General features: G+C 41.9%; 1 pseudogene; it reads right to left on the reverse strand.

Moving 5' to 3' along the window:
• Nucleotides 1-142: 142 nt before the first annotated feature.
• On the reverse strand, nucleotides 143-516 carry LOC110558281 (large ribosomal subunit protein eL30-like; annotated as a pseudogene).
• Between the last annotated feature and the right edge of the window lie 8,952 nt (nucleotides 517-9,468).

Genomic DNA, 9,468 nt, shown 5'->3' on the forward strand with positions numbered 1-9,468 from the left:
GTTTAGACAACCATACTGCAACAACTGACCAATATAAGCAATATAATAGCGTTTCTCCCCCTTCCCTCCACCTCCTCCCCCCTCCTCCCCCCCCCCCCCCCCCCGAGCTCTGGCAGTTTTATTAAAGGAAAACTTTCCTGGCTTACATTCCAGCAGTCTGTTCTGGAGTGTTCCTAATAATGTCAGAATCACCGGATCAGTCATAGCTGGTACACATACTCCATAGTATTTACCCGGCTCAGTGATAGCTGGTATGCATACTCTATAGTATTTTCCTCATGCTGTGCCAATATTATTGCCACCAATAATGGCCGCCAGCTTTAGCCAACATGCATTGTATTCTAGTTCAGATTTCTTCAAGTCTGGGCAGCTGTTGTGAGAATAACTGATTTCGCTCTGCCCTGTCATCCTCAGCACCTGTTTGTATCCCAGAGGCTACTTTCCAATTTTCATAACAAGTTGGAGCCTAGAGTTGACCAACTCTAGAGACTTTTCCCATCTTTTTGTCACCATCATCTTCCTGCCTCAAGTAAGGGATGGCTCTCAAACAAGAGCAGCCACCAAGATAACTGGGAGCAAGAAAGGCGAAGCAGCTCTTAATACTTGTTTATTCTGTTTTATTCAGATAATGATACTAAGATTCCTAACTCCCCATCACCTATACATTTTCTTTTTTTTCCCCCCCCAAGACAGGGTCTTTCTGTATAGCCAATTTATTAGAAGTTATAATAAATATAACAATAAACTAGTGCTCCAAACTTGGGCTGTGCATAGGGAAGACACTACAAGAAGGCACAAGCACTTGCCTTCTTTTACAGAGGTGGAGATATAAAAGACAATTTACTGTACACATTTTAGTTACAGTTTTGTACACTGCCTTAGTATAAGCAGGCCCCATTTTCTACTTAAGCCATTTTTAAACCAAAGCAAAATAACCTAAGCAATGCAAGTTATTAGAGTACAGCACAAAGATAAAAAGCACACACACTCATTCCAGCCAGGAATGTGATGGCAGTATTATATTTCATAGTTCACAGTCATGTTCAGAGAGTCACACAGACACACACTTACAGATCACTGGCTTCAGTGAAATTTATGCAGTGGTAGCAAAGCTGTGTAATTACAAACAAACAAACAAACAAACAAAACTTTACTGGACTGGGGATATGGCTCAATGGTTAAGCTCTTCCAGAGGTCCTGAGTTCAATTCCCAGCTATCACATGGTGGCTCACCACCATCTATAATGGGACCTTCTGCTCTCTTCTGGCATGTAGGTGTACCTACACATAGGGCACTCACACACTAAATCAATCAATCAATCATCAATCAATCTTTTAAAAAAATTACCAAAGAATGTACAAGTTTAAAGTGTATTCACCTTTCTCTGTCATATTCCTGGATCTTTCACCAATGATACCTAAGGACAAAAACAAAGGCAGACAAACGAGAAACTGAAATCGGAATCACTTAAATGTTATCGAGGAGGGAAGCAAACAAACTCAAATCTAGTAGCCATCAACAAGAGGACAGCAAGGGAATTCGGTGAAAGGAAAAGAAGACTGCCAGAAAACTGAGCTCACCCTTCTCTCCCAGCAGGAAAAAATGCTCCTTCGTGAAGAGGAGCATGAGCTGATCTTTTCCTGCTAAGGTAATAGAAATGCAAGTTGCTTTGGAATACTGTGGAATGACAGGTGGATGTGCCATGGTGATTCTAACTAGTTGTTGCAGAGTGGGCCAGGAGCACACCTGCAGGTTCTGGGGATGGCATATGCTGTGATTGGAATAGTGGACTCTAGAAAAAAGAGAGTGGGGGGGGAGAAAGGGAAGAAGGAAAAGAGGGAAGGAGGGAGGGAGGGAGCGAGGAAGGAAGAAAGGCAGGAAGAACACAGGCATACATGACAAAAGCAAATGAGATTTCTTTTACATCTTAGCAACATTTAGATGAAATCAGCTTCAGTGCAGTCCACTCTGCTTTGATGAGTTCAGCCCCTGATCTCGACTGCATGACACATCTTCTGTGAAAACATTCAGAAGATGTCTTCTTAAACACAGACCTGTTTTAGAGATGTGTCTGCACAGGACTGAAAGCCCATCAATTGCCTTTCTTTGGAGGAAGTCCTAGCCTCTTCTGTACACCCTCCCTATGAGTGTGACTTCTTCCCTGGGTTTTCCCTCAGGAGTCTACATTGCTGTCTTACCAACTCTAAAACTGACCACAGCTCCACATACATCATTACTGTAGCTATCACAAGATTCTCCAATACGGGTGCAATGGTGCACTCCTCTAATCCCAGTACTCGGGAAGCAGAAGCAGGTGGATCTCTGTGAGTTCGAGGCCAGCCTGATTTACAAAGCAGGTCCAGGACAGCCAAGGCAACACAGAGAAACCCTGTCTCAAAAAAACAAACAAAAAGATTCTCCAATAAGGAACACAGTGTTTCTAGCTGAAAGTGATTGAGGTCACACCATCTCTGCTGTTAAATTAGCAGTGGCTGTGAGTCTTCTCCACTTGTTTTTCTCATCTTCCCACACAATATCAATAAAGGTTGAGTAGTCACAGCCAGGCATTAGACAACTAGACAACTGGATATGCTTGTATTGAGCCCCAAACTCTTCCTCAGTGTCAAACTTACATATCAGTGAAAGGTTTGCTTGCCAAAGTGTTCTCCTGTTCTCCAGAGGATGACTAACACAGTACTCAGGGTTAGCTACCTCCTGACCCTATTCTGGTCCTTCCTCTTCCATAGGTGATGATTGGGGGATAGTGGTAGGGATGATTCCCAGTCCCAGAGCCACCATCTTAGCTGTGTGTAATTTTGTAAGCAGTCTTAAGTTATTTTTCAGACAACGCAAAGCTATGTATTTGTCAAGTGAGAATTGAGGCAGTTTACTTAGGGCAGTCCCAGTTAACCCCACTTACCTTGCAATTTTTAAAAGAATTTTCCGGCCTAACCTAATTCTCAAATATAAAGAAAATTCCAGTTTGGAGGATGAATTCTCTGTTCAGTCCAGGTAAAATACATCATAATCTCCCAGGGAAGTTTCCATGCTCTGCTGTGAGCTCTGGTTATTGCATCTCATTTGCTAACAGCTCTGAAAAGCAGGCAGAGGCACATTTCATCTGTACTCAGTGAAGGAGGTCATCGTGGTTTCAAGGATGCATAGATGACTGAGGCTGTGAAGTCACCCCAGAAGGAGGATTCTTGTTGACTTCAAGTCCAAATTGTTTCTGCTATGAGCTGGTGTGTGCCAATGTCTGAAGAAAGTCTAACTTCACGCCCTCGTTTGGTAATCTGGTTGGTTCCTGGACCTAGAACAGTTTAGGGCACGTTCATCCTTGCCCAGAGTCTAGGCAAGCATTTAAACCAAGCAAAGAGATGGGAAAAGAAGATAAGCATTAGAAGGGCGTTAGCAAATCCAGAAAGCAAATGATATAAACCTTTAGCTTTACTGGGTTGTGTCAGGTTATTTGAATCTTACATCTAGCCAAATTAAGGATGGAGTGGGAAGGAGGTAGGGAGAGAAGAGTGAGAGAGAAAGAGAGTGGGGAAGGAGGAGAGAGTGGAAGGGGGAGGGAGAGAGAAGATACTGCATTTGGAAGAGTATATAATTAAGTTCTGCTCTGTCTCATAGATGTATTTTCCCTTTGTCATATGGGACAAAAGTATGTATTCATTGAGTTAGAACTATAAGAAATATCAAATATGGCTCTTTTCCATCAAACACTATAAAACCTATGTTTAGGATAAGGAATTCAAATCTTTTTATCACCCCCCACCTTATAAGACCTCTATGCAAATGTTTTAATTTCCTAACTCAGTAAAATTTTTGGTTTATACAAAGCCTCATTGCTGTATTCCAATAACAGATGGAGATATGTAATAATGATGACAGACTATATATGAGAAGAAAAGGACCAAAGGGGATGTTTAAAGGGAATATTAGAAGTTTAACCCACAAGGAGCTAAATCCATCCCTGACTTATATAGTCATTAAGAGTTGATGGGTGTTGTATTCATGATTTTAAAATCAGCATTTGGGAGGCAGAGGCAGGTGTATCTCTGAGTTCAAGGCCAGCCTGATCTACAAAGTGAGTTCTAGGACAGCCAGGGCTACACAGAGAGATCATGTCTTGAAAAACTAATCAGTCAAAGAGAAAATAACAAAAAGAAACAAAAAAGTTGAATGGTTTCTTTGACATGTGCGTTTTCTCTCTCTTTCTCTCTGTCTTTCTCTCTTCAAGAGTTTTGCTGGATGTGAATCATTAAGGTCACAGGGTATTAAAGAGTGGAGGAATGGATAACTCTAATAGAGTCTGTCTTCTTCATGGTTACTAATGAAAAAGTGGAGGATATAGGCATTCAGATCCATATTAGTACAGGGGCTTATCTGTTAATTTACTCCTCATGGTTATTTGTGAGAAAAGGAATAGAAGTTAGAAACTGTGGGGGTGGGGTGAAGGTGGCACATGCCTTTAATTCCAGAACTCTTTAGGTATTAAAGGCAGATTCTGTGAGTTCAAGGCCAGTCTGGTCTACAGAGCTAGCTCCAGGACAACTAGGACTACACAAAGAAATTCCATCTTGAAAAACTAATAAAATAAAGTTAGAAACTCCTCAGAGGATGCTCTGAAGAGGAAGACAGAGAAGATCTGGAAGAAATTCCAACATTCTCTGTTTCACGGGTGAGGCACCTGACAGAGAAAACTTCCCCTTAAGGAGTCTAGTGGGTAAGAATACTCTTAAGGCTACCCACTGACCTTAAGAAAGAAATGTCTGCTATTTTTCTGTACAGAAATCTGGCTTGAATAGAGGATAAAATGAGTCCTCTATAGAAAAGTAACAGAATATTATGTTGTCTATACTTTAATTTCTATGTAGGAAGGAAGGCATTTACCACACTTTTCAGGTCTTCTGCCTCCATTTGCATATGCATCTACACTGATTGTGGGTTTTGGTTACTCTAAGTCTAGCCAGGGAGGGCTCCAGCTTGGACATTTGTAAAGGCAGATGCATCTGCTGCCTTGATGGTCCTTGAGCATGGAGTCTAACTGCCACTTACCCATGATAAAGGTGTCAGAGGGTGACCCTTCAGAAAAAGTGTTCTGTTGGCCTAGGAACCTGTGTCTACCTCTGGACCTATAATTATATCTAGCTACAGGTATACATTCCTTTGTCTGTTCTTGCTAATTCCTAGCCCAAATGCATCACCTACCAGATGGTAAGGCAGATCTGGACAAATCTCTTCAGGTCATAAGGAAGACAGATGCTTTCAGTCCAGCCAGTTATCACTGGACTCAACAGCAAGCCTCATGTTCAAAGTAAACCAATGGTTTAAGCTTCATGAAGAAACAATAATTTTGCGTATGCTTTTAGTATCTCATGATACAAAGATGTCTGTGGCAAAAATAACCACTGGGATGTCATCTGTACAGAAGATAGACAGAACTCTCTGTCTAAAGATCTCTCAATAGTCACTCCAGCCATCTTAGTTTTAACAGGGCTTCCCCCTCAGTGAGCTTTTCTGGATGTTGCAAACAGCAGTTGGATAATGTTTAACTACGTATTCACTAATTCTTTGTATCTGTGACACATACTTATTCAAAAAGCACAGTTGTGCTAGTGATTCCATGTACTATATGAAGACTGTCTTATGTTTTCTAGAAAGCTTTCCTGGAAACTTCCAAAGGCTCATACTTTAAGAGTATGTACCCAGGTAATATATTAATTTGTTACATTATCATATGTACACAGCTTTCTTTCTTAATGGTGGCATTGCACAGCCTTATCTTGAAATAGACAACTGCCTTTTCCGTAAGATCAGCTGTGCCTGCTTACAAAAGATGACCACACTCTGGCTTGCTGACTGTTGATCCTCCTTCATAGAAGTGGGCAAGAGAAGTCCCTGGGCCCTCACCTGAGTATTAGGCTTTCTCCCAGCCAATTGTATGCAATTCTGCCCTAATTACACATAGCCTCATGATTTGGGGGAAGAGCTAGGATATACAGGCTGGAAAAGTCTCATGGAAGGTGGCTGGTGGGTGGCGTGTCCCAACTCATGCGGCTATGGTGTGGGACCAGGGAACCATGGAACCAGGAGGAGCCAGTCTGGAGCAGAAGTGGGGACAAGTTGTCCCCACTCAGAAATCTCATCTCTAGAGTAGTAGGAGTGAGGACCACTCACTCCCTTGTCCCGGGCCTGCACGTCCTGGTGCATGCAGCCTTACTTCGCCCACCTCTGACCCTTTAAGTGGTCATATAGCCTGGTGGCCAGGTTACAGGTTAGACTCCCTCTCTCTTATAAGGTCATGCCCAGCAGGTACCTGGAATCCCTCCTCATGCAAATAAGACATTCCTAGCACCTTGGCCCTGGCCAATAATATACACTCACCCCAAAAGCTTCAACTCACTCCCCAAAAGGTTTAAATAATCTTTGTTCCCCCCAATTAAACAAGCTGCTCAACGAAGCCTCCCTGCTGAGAAGCCTGTTTCTCCTAGAGCTAACCAGCAGCCTGAGGTCTCCATTACCCCTGACCATTCCTGCCTCATTTTCCCTCTCAGGCCACCAGTCTGATTGGGGGCGGTCATGCCATTAAAGAAGAGGGAAAGGACAGGCATTGCTTGGTAACCTTCCCTTTTCAGAAAGAAAATTCTCCTAATAGATAGTAAATTCATTCGTTAGTGTCATCGTGTCTCTGTGGTATTAAGAAAGGAAAGCAGTAAATAAAATAACATGCTAGAAGAACGGATGCAAGGAGATTGTTTCAGTAAAGAGGGATTTATTAGATATGAAGGTTAAGATGGCTAGATGTCCAGAATGGGAAAGAAGACTTGAAATCACTCGAAAGTTATGAATATTTTAGTAAGTCACTTGAAGTACATAAAGGAGACTTAGAGATGATGTATATGGTATTAAAGTTGCTAATGTCAATGACAAAGAACTATAAGGACTGGCTAAAATGTATGTCTAATCAGTTTATTTAGAATTATTGTACAGTAATACAAAATTCCAGACTGGTGTAACTGACCCTCTGGATGTTTAAAACCATAGCTGGAAGCTATTTAATGTGCTCAGAGGGATTAAATGGGAAAACATTTCTCCCTTGCGCTCTAAGATTAATAAAGTCCCGGGGACCTAGAACAGTCTCCTAAACCATCTTGTGACTGAAGAATCACCTGTCTCTTGTTCAAGGAGGCCAAGGAGAAAATCTCACTTAGTGAATTCTACTCAGCATCCAGTCTACAAACAGGAGGGTCAATGCAGAGGAAAGATTTCCTCAGTGTACCCAGGCAAAGCCACAGTCAGGCCAAGCAAGGCCTGGATTTATCCTCCCATAGACTGACTACTAGTAAAAGAGAGGCTAGCAGAGCCTGAGATTCCTCACACGCCTGAGCAACTGGCCTTGATAGTACAAAAGAAAAACTAATTTTGGCTACCTGCATGGTCTCAAATACCCAGCTGGAGAGTATCACCAGAGACTAAAAGAACTGGTAACAGTCCAAGGGATTGCACTCCCCAGGCGTTAGAAGTAAGTCTACAGCTGGGCAGGGGTGCTACACGATTTAATTCCAGCACTGAGAAGGCAGAGGCAGGCAGGTCTCTGAGTTCGAGACCAGCCTGGTCTACAGCCTGAGTTTCAGAACATCCAGTGCTACACAGAGAAACCCTGTCTCGAAAAACAAACAAACTAACAAAAAAGAAGTCAACAAGGGATGTTATTTAGACAACTATGTCTCACTGTTATTTTTATCTTGATAAAAAAGAAGTTGTCAAGCAGGAGTGGTGGCCCACAGGCGGATCTCTGTGAGCTTGAGGACAGCCTGTTCTACAAAGCAAGTTCAGGACAGCCAAGGCTATACAGAGAAACCCTGTCTCAAAAAACAAACTGAAAAACAAAACAAAACAAACAAACCAGAACAACAGCAACAAAAATGTTGTTCAGTCAGGCACAAAGGCACACGCCTTTAGTCTTATCACTTCGGAGGCAGAGGCAGGCAGAACTCTGGGACTTCAAGGCCAGCCTGGACTACATAGTAAATTCCAGGACAATTATGTAGAGAGATCCTGTCTCAAAAAACAAACCACAGCAAAGGCCCTGGGTCACTGCAGTACGTGCTCATAGCCAAGTTTACTATCTTTTCTTTCTTTCTTTCTTTCTTTCTTTCTTTCTTTCTTTCTTTCTTTCTTTCTTTCTCTCTCTCTCTCTCTCTTTCGTTCTCTCTTTCTCTCTCTCTTTCATTCTGAGACACCATTTCTCTGTGTAGCCCTGGTTATTCTGTACTTTGTAGACTAGTCTAGATTTGAACTCATAGAGATCCACCCACCTCTGCCTTCCAAGAGCTGGAATTAGAGGCATGTACCACTACACCCAGCCTGGATTACTGTTTTATTTTTTTATTTTTTTTTTTGTTTTTTTTTAACTTAAAAATTAAATGATGGCTGAATTTCTTCTCTCCTCTTAGAAGGCACATGAGAAAGCCATCATGTTTAGCTGATGCAAGAACTATCAAGGGGTATGAAAACAGATTGAGGGTTCATCATTATGGAGACCAACTTCAGAGGCCAAAGAAAAATGAAGAGCCCAGTAGATAAAGGCTCTTGTGAGCCCATGAAGACATTCTAATAGATTTTGATTAGGACACTTAAAAACCCCTTTAAGACATCAGTCAAGGAGTTCCTTTCCTTCCTACATCTAAGAGTTGAGCTCTCTGGAGAGGTATCCCAATATGTCAAATTCAATACCCTAGATCCAGCTGGGAGAAACCAGATTCACCATTACCTCATATGGTCAATTATCTCATTATGGTACAATCTCATAATGACAGTTAGGTTTATTTTACCTCTTCAGAGAGGAGAGATAATTAAAAAAACAAAAACAAAAGGTAGAAATTGGCTAGGCAGTTTAGGGTAAAAATACTCTACAGAAAAGTAACCAGTTTGTATTCGCTCTCCCTCTCTCTCTCTTTTAAAGCCAAGGTTTCTCCATATAGCCTTGGCTATCCTGGAACTCATTATCTAGACCAGGCTGGCCTTGAAATCACAGAGATCTGCCTGATTCTTCCTCTTGGGTTCTGGGATTAAATGCAAAAAATAAACACTTTTCTTAACTAAAAGCCAAATGTTTCATTCTTGCCAAAGGCCAAAGATGCCAAGTGTTTGGGGAGCTCCGGTCTTTGGTTTGGATCCTCCCCATCTTTGATCTGGGTTCTAGATCATCATAGGGTTACCTCTTTTAAGGAGGTGGATGTTAAAGTATCAATGGAGACCTGTTAAGTGGAAACTCCTCGTCAAGAGAATAGACTCTCTCTGGCCTGGGTACAGAACTAACATTCAATGGGGTCATGATAATCACCTGGCCAAGGAACCAGCCCTTGCAACCCGCTTACCTTAAACCATGCTAATGAAACAGATGCCATAATTAAATTTTTTTTTTTTGTACCAGAGGCCTAAAACAAACAAAGTACAAT

Source organism: Meriones unguiculatus, chromosome 1 (genome assembly GCF_030254825.1).
Source record: "Meriones unguiculatus strain TT.TT164.6M chromosome 1, Bangor_MerUng_6.1, whole genome shotgun sequence".
Classification (NCBI taxonomy): domain Eukaryota; kingdom Metazoa; phylum Chordata; class Mammalia; order Rodentia; family Muridae; genus Meriones; species Meriones unguiculatus.